Here is a 15,126-nt window from a genome sequence, read left to right on the forward strand (position 1 = left end):
TTCTGTCTCCCTCTCCTCCGAGAAATGAAGCCGCTGGAACGGTACCGGGGGCGGGGGGCGCACCCCCACGGCAGCTCCATCCCCTCCGCGAGGCCTGGCCACCCACCCCGCGCGGCCCGAGGGCCTTTCCCGCCCCACCGCCCATCGGGACAGCGCTCGTCCGGACCCGCCCGGCGGGGCTTCCCACGGCCGCGCCAGCCTCCTGACCCGCGCATGCCTCGGCCCTGGCCCCGGCCCCGCGGGAGGCCCGGCGCGGCACTGCCCGGGTCCCCTTCTCCTCTCGTCTTCCCTCCCCTCTTCTCCTCTTCGCCTCGCCTCCCCGCGCCGCCGGCCCGCCGCGCCTGAGCGCCCGCCGGTCCTCCGGGCGTGTTTCCCATGGTGCACCGCGGCGCGGCGGCGCTCTGGCCGGGCTGTCGCTGTCACCGCCAGGAGGAGGCTGAGGGAAGGCGCCGCTCGCCCCGCCGGAGCAGGAAGGAGCCACCGTCGCCAACTTCCCCTCGGCCTCCCCTCCCCCGCTGCCGCCGCTTCCCCCCCACCGCGCCCCGCCGCCGCCCCGCCATGCCCGGGGCCGCGGCACGGGCACTCTGAGCCGCCGCCGCCGCGCCCCGGCCCGGCCCGCCTTCTCTTCGCAGCTGTGCGGCCGGTAAGTGCCGGCGGGCGGGAGCGGGAGCGGGCCGGGTCCGGCTGGGCCCGCCTGCCTGCCCGCCGCGGCGGCGGCGGCGGGAGGTGCACGGAGAGAGGGAGGAGGAGGAGGAGAGGGGAGGAAGAGAGGGGGGAGCCGCGGCTCGGCTCGGCTCGGAGCGGCCCGGCGCGGCCCGCCCGCATGGGCCGCGCTTGGCCCCGCTGGCGGAGAGGCCGGGGAGTGGGGGATGAGGAGAGAGGCGGCGGGCGCCCTCCCGCCCCGCTCCTCGTAGCCGAGGGGGCGCCGAGAGCTCCCTTCCGCTCCCCCCGGCTGGCGGCGGGGCTTCCCCGGCGGAGCCGGCCCCCCGCGCGGCGGGCCGGGAGCCGCGGGGCCGCGGCGGGGCCAAGCAGGCCTCTCTGGGGAGGTGGGGATGGGGCCGGCGCTGCCAGCGGGGCCAGCTGATAGACGGACAGACAAAGAACCGGGGAGCTGCGGACGGACGGACAGGCGGGCTGGCAGCGTGTCCCCTCGGCCCCGTCCTCCCGGGCGGCCGTATCCTCCCGCTGCCCGCGTCTCCGTTGTTCCTGGTGTAAGCTAGGTGAAGTGTGCCGACTTGCGAACGTTCATTCCGCTTCATTTTTGTGTTTTGAATAACCACCTCTAAATCTCCTCTCAGCTGCTCGGAGGAAGCTTTTGCAAGGGAACTCTCTGCAGTGTCGGGAGCTGCGAACAAGTGCCAGGCTGGAAGTGGCTGGGAGGGCAGGGGGAACCAGTAGGAGTTGAGGGGAAATTAGTTGGGCTTTAAACACTTCCACTCTTCATCATCTTTCCTCTCCCAACTCCTGCCAAGCCTCAGCTGGGATGAGTGTAGCGATGTCTGTATTAAGCTGGCTCATAAAAAGGGAAGACATTTATGTTGCAAATGTAAATAACCTCTCTGATTACTTTGTTTTCATAAACTCTTCAGAGCAGCTGTAGGGGCTTCTGCACAATGATAAAAGAAGTAAATATGTGGAATCCAGTAATCACAGCTTTAGTCATGCTTTGAAAGTCTACTTAGAGCATGACCTATCCCTCTGTTTGCATCCATGTGGCATTCTGGTCCAAGAAGTTTCAGATGAGAGAGATCACTTGTTCCTGATGAGCAGCATCTTTGCCATTGGTACAAGACAGATGACAGAGGACTGTGGTTTTTCTTTTGATAGGATCTCAGTCGCTTTGTTTATTTGCTGTGCTTATTCACAGATTATCAGTAATGCTTTACAAGCTTGCTAAGAATATGTACTTGGGCCTGTCATGCTTAAACATTTTGGAGAGTCCATATCAGATTTCATCATTGTAAGTGGTACAACTGCAGTCATTCCCCTACGGTTTGGTGAAACATGCCTTCTAAAGGAAAGAGGTGGAAAAAGAGTGCTAATCAGTTTTCGATGGTGTTCTTACACTGTAAGCATCGCACTAGATAAACCAACGGTGTGATCAGGACTTAAAATGCATCCTGCTATGTAAAAAGTTTGCATACCTTCAGGCAGTTTTTCAGTGTTCCAGTGTTTGGGATTTGTGCATGTGTCCAGTGACAGCTGTCATCTGTAGAAGCTTTGCTTGTGCTGGGAACCCTAGAGCTCATGAGGCCTGCTTTCCTGTGGATCTCATGGGATCTGCAGGCTCCTGGTACAGGGTACAGACAGATTCATGGGAGAGGCAATCAAACCCTGCTTTTGTTGCAGTAATTAAGGAAAACTCCACAAAATTAATTTTTCAATTGCACAGTTTCATGTGCAGTTTCCTGAAAACTGTTGTCAAGGCCTTTCTTAATGAATACTCAGCTGAACATACGTGTGTGTTCAGTTTCCAAAAGTATTTTCTTTTCTGGATATCTGCATGTCCCTCTTCCCCAATGTGTAGTTAGTGGGCTCATGTAACTGAATAAAGCTAAAAAAGATAAGGCTGACCTCTTACATTTAGGCTGTCATGTGCGCGTGTACTTTTTCTCTCTTCACTCCTCAGGGTGAGACCTGAGAGAACAGATATATATGTAATCTGTGTTTCTGTTACTGTACTTCTTGTTCATATGTGTTTAATTTCTACTGTATTGCAAACATACTCTATTTATGGAGAATCCCTAATAAAATATATAATGAAATCAAATCGTAAGTAGGTAAGTAGCTACTTGAAGAACCACAATGGTTAAAAAAATGGAAGAAAAATTACTCAAAATGCAAAAATATATTGCAGGCTGATTTGTTCATCTGAAGGAACACATACTTCTGTAATATTATGTAGATACTCATAAGATGATTTTCCATCTCAGTTCAGTGTATACAGGTTTATTTGTATGAGGATTTAAAGCTCTATGGAGTGTGTCCTAGAGATAGTTGGTGGTGTAAAACCACTGAGGTTGGAAGTAATGTTAGAGTTGAACTATGAGAATACTAAGAATATATTACTGCAGCGAAATATGGTGACGGTACATCTGAAAGGCTATAGTTTACTTCTGGATGGGTTCTTTGCACCACCGGCTTGATAATGTAAATTTGCAAATAGTGAAGTTTAGGGTATGGGTTGTTAGTGTATGGGTTTAGGTAGAACATTTTCAGATGTTCTCATGGGGAAGAAGGGTTTGTTGTATTCTAGTATTTTGGGGAAAAGCAGAGTGGGATTGTCTTCTGTATCTGCTGCTAGAGATCTGTGATGCTTTTTGTGACTGGGATCTTTGCAGAGTCTTTCTCTGGTGAGGACCACTATGTGCCCTGTTGTAAACACTACAAATGGAGACCTGTCTGTATGGAGCAGGTTGATAGAGTGGGCCTTAATCTATCAAAACCTCTTAAAGGGTGTAGCATAATTTGGGATTAAGTTTGATTTAATTTTGGCTCTAATCTAAAATACATTTTTCTATGTGAAGTAACAAAAGTTAAATACGAAATAGTGATGTTAGTATAATGTCTTTGGTAAATGAACATATTGCTGTTACCCTAAACACAAAACCAAAGTGTCCAACTTTCTTATCCAAACTTAATGATGTCTTGTACATTAAATGAATGGGACAAAGAATGAAAAGTAAATGCCATTGGAAATATTTTTTATTTTGAAGACTCTTAAGTGGATCTAACAGAGAAATAAATACGTTTTATTTAAAATAAGTACTTATTTTTTGCCTTCGCCTGGCATTTTAGTGATAGGTGCCTTTCAAACGAGCATCATTTATGGTGAAACAGATTCAAGCCTCCAGTTTGCACTCTAATCTACGTAGCTGAGTGCTTAAAGACAAATCAAGTCCCACAGAGTCTCTGTGGAAGTAAGCAGCCATGAGTGTCTGCTTCTATCAGGTTGCAGGACTTATGTGAAGGATCAGTACTGCAATTAACTTGCACTTTAATTTGTTTGGTTTTTGACAGAAATACTTTTGGGAAAATAGTATTTCTTGGAGTACTGATATTCATCAAATTTTTTTCTTTTCTTTTTTTCACTCCTGTGTATTGGAATCTATGCAGAAACCCTTGAACTAGTATTGAGTTTATACATTTAACTTACTGTTTTTTAACAGCTGAGACATAGCTATTGACAGGCTATATCAGCAAAACACAGCCATTGGCTATAATGTATGGCTATATGCCAAGCACAAACTTCTGTCTAACAAAAGAAAATCCATTCAGATTTTCATGAGATTTATTTTCATTTACACAAGTGCTGTTAGTTACTTTATTTCAGTACTTTCCAGTGAAGTTAAAAACATAACTCCATCTGTTTAGCTTGTTAGTACTCTATATACATTTTAAATACATATTGTTTTCTTCATCTACGTAGAACAGAGTATTTTGTACATCAGCAATAATGTCGTGAACTATACAAGTGACATAGGCTTAACGTATTTAACTTACAAATTATTGTACAAATTAAAATACAATAACATATGTGAGTATTCCAATGTTGTATGTGATTAAATTGTCTCCCCTGACTCTCTATGAAAAATAGAGATATTTTTCATGTATCATTCAGCATGTGGGATAAAATAACTGGGAAAATCTGTAATATGTTCTCACAGAACTTGATTATAAGTGTGTCCTAGGGGGAAATTCAGTGTCTTTTAGAAAGACTGTAGAAAGCACAACGTGCAGAGGGGATAGAATCTCCTGATAACTTCTTCCATACTGTCAGAATTTTATTTTGGGAGATGATATAGATACTGATACTGCTTTTGCACAGAAATAATTTTTAGTGTACTCTATTATCAGTATGTTAATATATTCAAGGCTATGATATCAAGAGGTAACAGTGTGAATACTGTAATATAGTTAATGTATTACTAGTTTATATCACTTCATGATTTCATTGCATTTGGAAAACAGCAAGACATAGCTCTTTAATGGAGTATGTATATTGGCCTGATCCTGCAATTGATGTACTCTACTGGCATATTAGTATGACATTATTTGCATCTTGTCACAGTTTGTGCAGAAAGCCTTAAGACAATACTGTCTAATTCTTCACTTATGACTAGGATGACATTTTTATAAGTGCAGAATTAAACAGTCTGATGATAAAATGAAATCTGTGTGGGATGAAGTTCCAACCTGCAAACAGCAGTAGGGTATAATTTATGAACAGCCTATCAAGTATGAACTGTTGAGATCCCTTGCACTGGGAAAGAAAAAAAAGCCACCACCAAAAAAAAAAAACCCAAACCAAAAATCAAGGTGCCTATAAAATGTCTGTAAACCAAGATAATTTCTTGGTATAACACCTGATATTACTAATGCATAAGGCTGTTGGAATAGGTGTCTAAGTGAGCTTGGCTGTGAGGCTGATGAGCCGCCTTCTCTAAAATTGTTTCAAATGCCAGCTACATCTATAAGGTAAAAAGATGCCGATTCCCAAAAATTTTGACAAGTATCTTAATGTCTTTGTAATAATTTCCCATAAAGTTAAATTTTGGTACTTACGTACCCCAACATGGATATAAAAGACATCATTAGAAAGGTTTACAATGCCAGTAACATCATGACCAGGTCACGTTACCTTAGTGCAACGGGTGAAGTGAGAAATATTGATGCTGGGCAAATTCAGTGTAGTCGCATGTTCACTAGCAGTGCTTAAGAAAAGGGAAACAAATGTCTTTTTACACTCTCTGAATTTTAACTGCTACATGATTGCCCTGAAAATTTGCCAGATTTCTATTCTGTTGTTGGGATTAGATTTGAAATAAAAAAATGGTGATATGCTCCTAAAATGTATGGATATGCATGTACGTATATATAAATCACTTGTAGCATGTATTTATGGTGATGTGTGGCCTAAAGCTCTCGTCATTGAGTATGAAGAATGTTCAGCATAAAGCAAAGTTTATTTTGCCAAACAATAAGCACCGTATTATGTGGGTTAGCTGCCTGGGATGTAGCTGGGATCTGTAGTTTACTGGGAAGGGGCAAAGCAAGTAAGCAGCTTCGAAATTCACTGGCTTTCTGCAGGCTTCCTTTGGTAGTGAAAACTAGTCTTGCTTTCAACAAGTGAATCTGTAGTGTTGCATTGCAAACATTCTTCAGTTTTGTAAAGGGAGGCGAGAGGGAGCAAAATGAGTATTAAAGCCAAGAAATGAGTACATTTCACGGGATGCATAGACGATTTTTCAGTCTGTGCCCATTATAACAGTCAGTATTTCCAGATGCAGTAGATGATTTCAAAGTTTCTTAGATAAAAGTACTCTGAAGCAAATTATCATCTCTGTTGCTGACTTCCTGAAGTATGATTCTGCTTTGTTACTGACCACATACACTGTGGTTCCTAACATAGATCACGGTTACATATATTTAGTCTGACAGAGACTCACATGTGAGATGGATGACAGTTGTCAGGCTTTTAAGTTGGGTCGTTTATAGCACTAAGCATTTCTAGATAGAACAGTAACTATATAAATAAATTTAAGAATTGTTCTCATTTTGTGTCCTTAAAGTTTCTTTAAACAAAAAAGTTCTTCATGAAAGATTCATAAGCTGCCAACTGCTTTCTTGCTAGAGTAATCTTACACTTCTTACATTGAAGGAAATTTTTGTAATGACCACAGTAGATCAGCTGTAGAGGGAAGTGGTCAGTCCTTGGGGTACCAAGATGTGATACAGTTATTTTAGACCACAATCGCTTGCAGATTTTCTAGGTGTGTCCATGGAATATTGGCTTTCAATATGCGTTCTGACCTTATAACTAGTTTTGGGGGTAAAATCGAGTGTGAAGATGCCCTGCATAAATATTGCTGTAACATATCAAACAAAAATAAATCGTTCATACAGGAAAAAGACTGCTGTCATACCTCAAGGAGGAAAGCTTTATTAGGCTGCTGTTCTCAGGAGCTTCCTCTATCACTGGTGAACCTGGCAGTTATACCCTGTGATGAATTTTCATCCAAGTCAGCAAAGAGATGTGAAAGTTAAGTGATTGTCTTCTAGGGATAGGAAAAGCTTGTATTGTTAAGGGGTGTAAGGAAATAAAGGAAAGGTACTTGGCTTTAATGTTGCTTTTTCCTGGTAGAGATTATGAAGTTTACTTTTTAAATGACTCATAGAAAAGAATTTTTATGTATTTAAAATGTTTTTTTTTAAGGTCACCAAATATTTATACCTGACATGAAATTAAGGGATTGGGAAGGGGGATAATAAAATAGGATTTGCAGAAAAGGAGCATGCAGAGGATGGTCATCCAGTTGTCACAGTAAATTGCTTGAACATGTAAAATAGGTGACAATTTGTAGACAACACCAGTGGGCTTGTTGCTGTTAAAAGTAGATCATGCAAAGCAGGCATGTTCAGGTTTTTCTGGTCCCTATCAGGAACCTATATTCAGTGTTATATACACCGTATTGGATCAAATATAAGGCAGCTTTAAGTATGAGTTTACTGTCACTTTTCAAGGAACAGCAAGGTAAATGGACAAACTGACAGAAGTCAGAATTGTCTCTCAGTTCTTTGCATGACCTTGCAGTATACTGTCTAGTGAGTCTTTGTGTTGTCCCTAGTTTACATTCCTTATAGGTCACAGGACAGGTGTGGGGCTTTCCACAGTTGTGGTGGTGATGACAGTATGGCTGCCTATCCGGAAAGCATGGGATCTGTTGTAGTTATGTGTTACAGACCTAAAATTTGCTGTGATATTGGGCAGCTCTTCATTTCCCATCTTTGGTTGGACACAGGTTCAGCAAAGCGGTGTCAGCTCTAGCGCTTCTATCCTGGGTGCCTGAAGTAGTTGCTGTGTTACCTATGGGACACATCTGTGCATTGAGGGAACCTGAGTGAGTGCAGCCGCATCAGCAGGTTGAGAGCTTGAGGACTTGAGACTCTGAACACAGTTGGATGAGAAAATAGTATCTGGAAAACAGTCCATAAACACAGGACATGCTGGGATTTTCTTCTACCAGAATCCTGTGAGAATATTTTCTTACTTTACGGATTGGTTTCCTGCTTGCTTTTTAATACAGGTTGTATTAAATGTATTTCACGAAGACTTGGCTTTATCATGAAGTTATTTTACTATGGGTTCTCAGAAATTTCAGATCTGTTTGGGATGGTAGCTCTTAGTTGTTGGCCTGTGAGTTAATGGCATCAAAAACCATCAAGATTTTTGTTCCTAGTGGTTATAGGAGTTATAAACATGAATAATATCTTCTGATCAATCTAAATTTCTGTTTTAGTGTATTCTAGCAGTTAATTAGTGAGAATTAGCTGCTGGGTACAAAAGTCATTGAGGTACAATCCAATTGCCACGACCTTTTTATTCAAAAGAAGTCTGAGTTTTGGGGGTTTTTTGGATTATTTTCAATGTTAGTTAATGGATCAGGATATCTGTGTTATTATTGCTCTTATAAAATGGTTTCTAGACATCTTATGTTTTGGCTTGCCTTGATCTGAAAATGGGCTTAAGTAGTTTAAAATTGTTGGAGAAATGTAAAACTGTAATGAGGAGTAATCACCTTGGGGTATGTGATAGAAGTCAGCGGGATTCCTTGTTTATACTGTTCTCAGAGTATTAATGTGAAGAGTTACTTGGAAGTTCTTATTGGGGTTGTGGACAGTCTTTTGAAGAGGATACGCTGCAGAAAGAAGCACACTGGATTTAGTAGTTACTTGATTTGACTCTTTTTGCTTTGGAGTGAGGATTAGCTAGATTAAAAGAGGCTGACTTACAATTCTGGAATTTTATGTAAGTGGGATAGAAATAGTTATTGTTGATTTAATCTGACCACAAATGTTGGTTATCAATAGGGAGGTGGTGGATATTTGTTGCAACAATGTGGGAAAAAAATCCGAACTGTACAGAGGAGTTCTCTTAAAAAACTTCTTTGTTGTCTTGGCAAATTTACGTGGTGTGTAACATGTTTGTGTTCCAAGAGGGGGTTTTGAGAAAGTGACCTAGTTGTACACTTCCATGAATTTAGAGTTTATTTCTACTCCTTCCCCCTTTGGCTGATTTCATACTGTCGTTAAATACTAACGTGTCTGTTTATGAGCTGACTCTTGTGCTTATTCTTGATGAAGATGCTTGATACTATAGAACCATGGAAAAGACCTTTAAGATGATTGAGTCCAACTGTAAACATAACATTGCCAATTCCACCACTAAACCATGTCCCTAAGTGCCACATCTACACATCTTTTACATACCTCCAGGGATGGTGAGAAAGAAGCCACGTTATTATTTGCCATAGACCAACATCCTCAAACATGTCTTTACTGTAGCTCTGCTGGTGTGTGATGTTAAAGCTCTGTAGCTTATTAAAAAATGAAACTTTTCATTTATTTGGAGACATCCGTGGCATGTTTTAGAGAAAGCCTGTGTTTGCCCTCTCATTTCTAGTGTGACTCTATTATTACAACAGAGGACATAGATCATCATCATCTTTCTGTCCCCATGTGCAGCTCCCCTGACAGAACTCAGGGCTGGTATGGAAAGGGATATCAGCTGACAACATGAATGTTTCTGTTGTGACGGAGTGCTGGTTAGAATCCCTGATTCTGCTCATTAAAATTGCTCCTTGGAGCCCAGTTGCTGCTTCAATACTTTGAAGAACAGTGATAGATTTTTTTACGCTGTTTTTTTGGTTCATTGCCGGTCAGTGGTCTCCCTGATGGAGAATCACAAGATCCTCTGCTCCTTGAAAGGGCCACCACCAGAACATACTGCCCAAGATGCTGCTCCTAATGACACCTAAATCATTGTCACTTCAGTGTTTTTATGTTATTATTCAGCTGCCATCTCTGAATGGTCCAAACACCTAATGGAAATGTCCTGTGCATTATGATTAATAACTGTCACCTGTGATTATTCTTCTTGCCTCAGGGGATTATTATGTGGGTTTATTTTTTCCATTGACGGTTATGTGTGTGTTGCCTTGTGTTCATGTTCACAAAAGTGAAGTAGATATTTATGTGCTTGAAGTAGTTTATTTTCTATGTTTCATGTTTAGTTTTGTAATTTTTAGTTGCTAGGTGTATTAGTCTTGTGGAATTGGTTCCTGAAAGACCTTTATTTTTTTTGTGGGTAAGGTAGACCTATGGCATTTGAGGAATGGAGCAGTCAACAGAGATTATGTCTTTAAGTTTTAGGAAGGGCTCTTGCACATCTTCTGGCCCAGACCACTGGTGCTTCTGAAAGATGGCCACTGAAGGTAACACTGTGGTGTTGCAAAAACAATATAGAAAGCATAAAATTTCCTTAGTGTGTCTGCAGTGAATGTTTTACTAAAGAGGTATTCGTTCTATCATGTTTCAGACTAATTGGATTTTTTGAGGTTACTGTTCCATGTGTAGATGAAGGATATGTTTGAAACACAGGTGAAATGAAATAAATATCCATAAAAAATGAAGTTACACTGGGGTGTGACACTGCTTCCTCAGCAGGTTTAAATGAGAAAATGTTCTTTGCCAGTATCACCATGTGAAAAGTTAGTCTACAGAGAGCTAACAGTATTTTGCAGAATTTTTTTCTAGGTGTTGCGCAGGATGGAATCTTACCCTGAATAAGTTTATCGTAATGAAGTTAGGGAAAAAGTCTGTACCTAGTGCATGGCGATGTCCTAAAATCAAAATTGCAATTTAAGAGAGTGGTTTCTGTTTTCTAAACCACTTGCATTGCTCTTTCAACCCGAGAGCCTGCATTGAAATAATGCTTGCAAATACTGAAGTAAGACCTAGAAATATTGTCTGTGATCTGTAAGACCTGTTTCGTATTCATGTCCTTCTCACCTATGGTTTAGATTAGTGTTGGTGTTTTCCTGAAAGCTTTCTTTATGCTGTCATGTATGTAAACGAGGGATGTCTTACAGAATCTGAGACTGTTTTCGCTGCTCACTTCAAGGTTTTTTGATCAAAGCCTTCTTGATTACACTTTCGTTAGCTTATTGTCCCATGTTACTTAGTCTACATAGATGTATTAAGTATTGGCTTGGATTTTTCTGTAATTACTATTTTTCGTTAATGAGTGTAGATGGCCTTTTAGAAAACAATGAAGCTGAAGTAAGGATATTGCAGGCAAGAAAAGAATGTTCTTAAAAGAACAGCTTTAGGTGTAAGTCAAGCACGCAAACACTAAAATTGCAGCATTAAGCTTTACCTATGCCACCTTAGTATTATCATCCTTGCTATATTACTGATAATATTGCACCTTAATATTACACTGTAGTCTTTTAGAATACATGAACACAGTATTTCCTTTCCCTTGGAAGCCCCTACCTTTTTAAATGTACAGGATACATGCTGCTCACTGAATAATCAGCTGCTCTGTAATTTGCTTCTTCTCATTGCATAAATTGTGTTCTCGTATTGCACTCTGCTTAATGCTCCTCTAAAGGCAGAATGAATATATTTCTTTGTGAAATTCTGTAGCGGTGATGAGTAGGCCTGTGAGGCCCTTGTATATAGTTCCCACTGCTCTCTTCGCACCTAGATCCTAGGTGGGTCATTGCCCCTGTTTTCGAGACAAGGAAGTGGAAATACACAGGGTGGGGAATGATTTGCCAAGATAACAGATTTGCCCAACAGCAGTAGCAGAACTGAGAAACAAGCCAAATCTCTTACAGTTCTGTTAAAAAATCATGGTGGTAACCAGTGTTTCTCTTCAGTCTTACTGTCTTTCTTTCCTTTTCTTAATAACAGTCCTACATGTGTGCCCTCATTCATCTAGTCATTCTCCACTGAAGCAGCTACTCTATGTTAGTTGGAAACCTACTAGTTGATTGCACTTTCTGATCAGTGGTTAGGTCCCAGGAGAGGCCAGACCCCTCTCATCCACCTTCTCGCAGAAGTTATCTAAGTAGCTGATTTGGGCTTTCCTTTCCACCTTACGTCTGCTGCCTTCTCCCTTTAGGAGCCGTGCTGGCTGCAGGAACAAGAGTACTGTTAACTGATTAGTTCACCCTTGTGACCTATATTGAACGTTGCTTGTTATTACAAGTATTTCACTATGCCTCAGGGAAAAGAGATGGATATTTCTTATTTTGTGGCTGGAGAATTGATGCCTGGGAGTACAATGGAAGTTTGTGTTTGGTGTGGATGTCCACTGAGCTCTTTAAGAGCTTTTTTTATAAAAAATAAAGAAATAAAAAAAAGGACAATAAACTAACCAAACATACAGCATTGCATTCATCTTTGTATTTTCAAAGTTTTGCTGTCATTGATTTAATTGCAGCCTTGAGTACTCAGCATTTGTGGTAAATCAGACCCAAATGTGTCAGGGTAAGCACTCAGAAAATGAGTAAAGTATAATTATTGATCACATATTTCTAAATAAAAAAAAAAAAAAGATTGGTAGAAATGGCTTGTGTACACTTGTGTAAGATCTCTGGCAGGACCAAGGATAGGTTCCTATTTTGCAAGATAGCATTCAACTGCTTAAATGGTCATTACTTCTTTTTCCTGCCCCCTGTGTCCCATTTACATATGTTTTAGCCTGTGCAATAAATAAAGCATGAATATCATGAACTGTCTTATTAGTTTCATCTATTTCTATGAAGCATTCCATCCGGTGTGCTGAAGGAAAAGATGCTTTGTAGAAAAAGATATACATATGTATCTCATATATATCTGTGATCATGTATATGTATGATCTTTTTGTTAAAATCAAATCAGTGTCAGCAAGCTAGAAAGGTGAATTATGATGAACCAAAGTACCTTAGTTGTGATAGTCCTTTCAGTATGCTTGTAAACTTCAGAATGTTTGCCAGCAACTTCTTGTATTCTCCCAAAGGTTTTAGTGTATAATATTTTAAGGATTCTGGAAAGGAACACCAGAAATTCTGTTATACATGCATATATACAGACGTTTGCCATTCGGGCCAGTAGAGTAACTGATAGGAACAGCAGGTTGACATCATCTGTGGAATAACACTAGTGTAGTGTTAGTGATGAGGAAATGCTTCAGAGATATTTGCAGATGGTAGAGGAATGGTGAGACCCAAGGAATTGAAGGGCTTGTTTAAAAAATAAAAATAAAAAAACCAAATCACAGTTCTTAAAAAGCAGCATATTTTTCTTTTCCATTTATTTTCAAGGTGAAATTACATGAGATGGGCAGAGACACTTAGGCTGTGAATGCTGAACAGCAAAGGGCCCACCCCTGCACCCTGTTTTGAGCTGCTTTGGACACACTGTCTTTATGGTAAATCCAGTCAGTGAGTTAACCTGGCAGAACATTAATAACTGGTGGTGGTGGGGAATTGCCAGGCTGGTGGAGTGTATAAACCAGTATATCTTTATATAAGCACCAGAGGAAGCACAAAACATAGGGTGGACTCTCACAGTTAGGAGAAGGGAGCAGGATTGCGCCTTTAATGACAGTTGTTAGATTGGCTCAGCTTTGTCATATAACTGCATTGTTACCAAACTCAAATTAAAAAAACATTTGATATATTATCTGAAATATTATTACAAAGATTCAGATCCTGCGTAGCCCTAGTTATGTGCAGTGCTTGCTTTCCTGCATATAAATTTCATCATAAGTTTCCAGAGTTAGCACTTCCGAGTGCCTGAATTCCATAGTGTAAGGGCAGAAATTCTGCATTATTCTTCTGAGGTTGACTGTACAGTGGTAGATATTCCCATATAAATTCTCAAAGTTAACTATTTTCTAGTATTTTATAATCTGGTGCCGCAAAGTCAGTGTTGTTTAAGTAACATTGTCTATGATTTTTAGAATATTAAAGTGTGTTTGCTACGCTGGTGACACCCCTGTGGAGTTTGACATGTGTAACTGTGGTTTTGTTATTGAAAGCTGTCCAACACCCATGTTTGATATTAGATTATGGTTATGCTGGTGATGGTCTAAGACTGATTTTATTACGTAGCATATTTAAGCCATGTTGCTATCTCTTTCTTCATTAGCATTAGAAATTGCAGACTAATTTGTGACTTTTATACTTTCTTTTAGGAAGACTGATTTTAGGATAAGCAAGGTGGCAAGTTTTTCACTCATGGGTAATTTTATGCACAATAAGTAGCTTTTCTGTGAGTAATCCTATTGATTGTAATAGGACTATGCACAGCTCAGTATGAGTGTAAATCTTTGTGGGATCAGGCCCTGTACTGGCATGCATTCGGCAACGTGGAACATATAGAAATAACTGTGCAACAAGTCTTAAGAGTGTTTGTATCATATGTTACATTTTGGAATGTGTTAATTTTATGATCTGTGAACCTTTTCACAGTGATTTATGTTTGATTGCTTTCTTTTTGCAAGTCAACACATTTTAAATCATTCTTACAATTACTCGTGGGTTAATTTCAAAATCTTTCTTTTAGCTGTGTTTTATTTTCTGAGTAGGGAGAATAGGTAATGTTATTTAACGTTCTTTATTTAAAACTATTAGTAAGGTGTTATTTTTTTATTTCCCAGGCTTTTGCCGTATGTTAAAAATTGAACTTTTGACATTGTGGAAGCTAGCTGTGTTTCCTTTTATATTGGACTATATCCATATTTTAATAGTGCAAATAAATATGTTTTCTGATGTGAAAATACTCAATATGTTTCATGGTCTGATAGGGTTTTTAAGTGGATGTTAGTGTTTCTTCTGGAGAGGATTGCATTAATGGCAGTTTTATTCATGGTAATGATGAAACATAAGTAGTTTTAAATATGCTATTAAGCCATGTTGCCATCTCTTTTCCATTAGCACTAGGAATTGCAGAATTATTTGTGACTTTTATACTTTGTTTTAGGAAAAAAGCATTTGAGAATTTTGATATACGGTTTTCCCCTGATCTAAATTTGGCATAGCTGTTAGGTATGTCTGCGTGACAGCTGTAACTTGTTCATTTGTGTGAGTACATTGCATTTGTGGAGCGGTTTCACGATATGCTTTAATCTAATCTAACCGCTGACTGCTTCTGAAAGAAAGCTGTCCTTTTCCCTCCTTCCTGCTTCTTCACTTGTCCACGTCCTGTATACCCTGCCTGCACAGCCACACTCATCCAGAGGAAAACTAATGGCATTTCTGGTGGGTACGTTTTTGTCCCACTCCCTTAGTT

The 15,126-nt window shown here is 40.7% G+C and overlaps 1 protein-coding gene across 3 annotated transcripts in view; it reads left to right on the plus strand.

Moving 5' to 3' along the window:
* The first annotated feature begins 385 nt into the window (after positions 1 to 385).
* Positions 386 to 15,126, plus strand: part of ZNF148 (zinc finger protein 148) — a 37,858-nt gene continuing 23,117 nt past the window's right edge. For 2 of the 3 annotated variants that reach the window (XM_030486441.1, XM_030486443.1), the window contains exon 1: positions 386 to 643. The gene's annotated coding sequence lies outside the window, so the exon portion shown is untranslated. Of the gene's footprint in view, positions 644 to 1,005; positions 1,221 to 15,126 lie in introns of those variants that run through there. The other variant, XM_030486442.1, reaches the window with a different exon arrangement.

Source organism: Strigops habroptila, chromosome 5 (genome assembly GCF_004027225.2).
Source record: "Strigops habroptila isolate Jane chromosome 5, bStrHab1.2.pri, whole genome shotgun sequence".
Classification (NCBI taxonomy): domain Eukaryota; kingdom Metazoa; phylum Chordata; class Aves; order Psittaciformes; family Psittacidae; genus Strigops; species Strigops habroptila.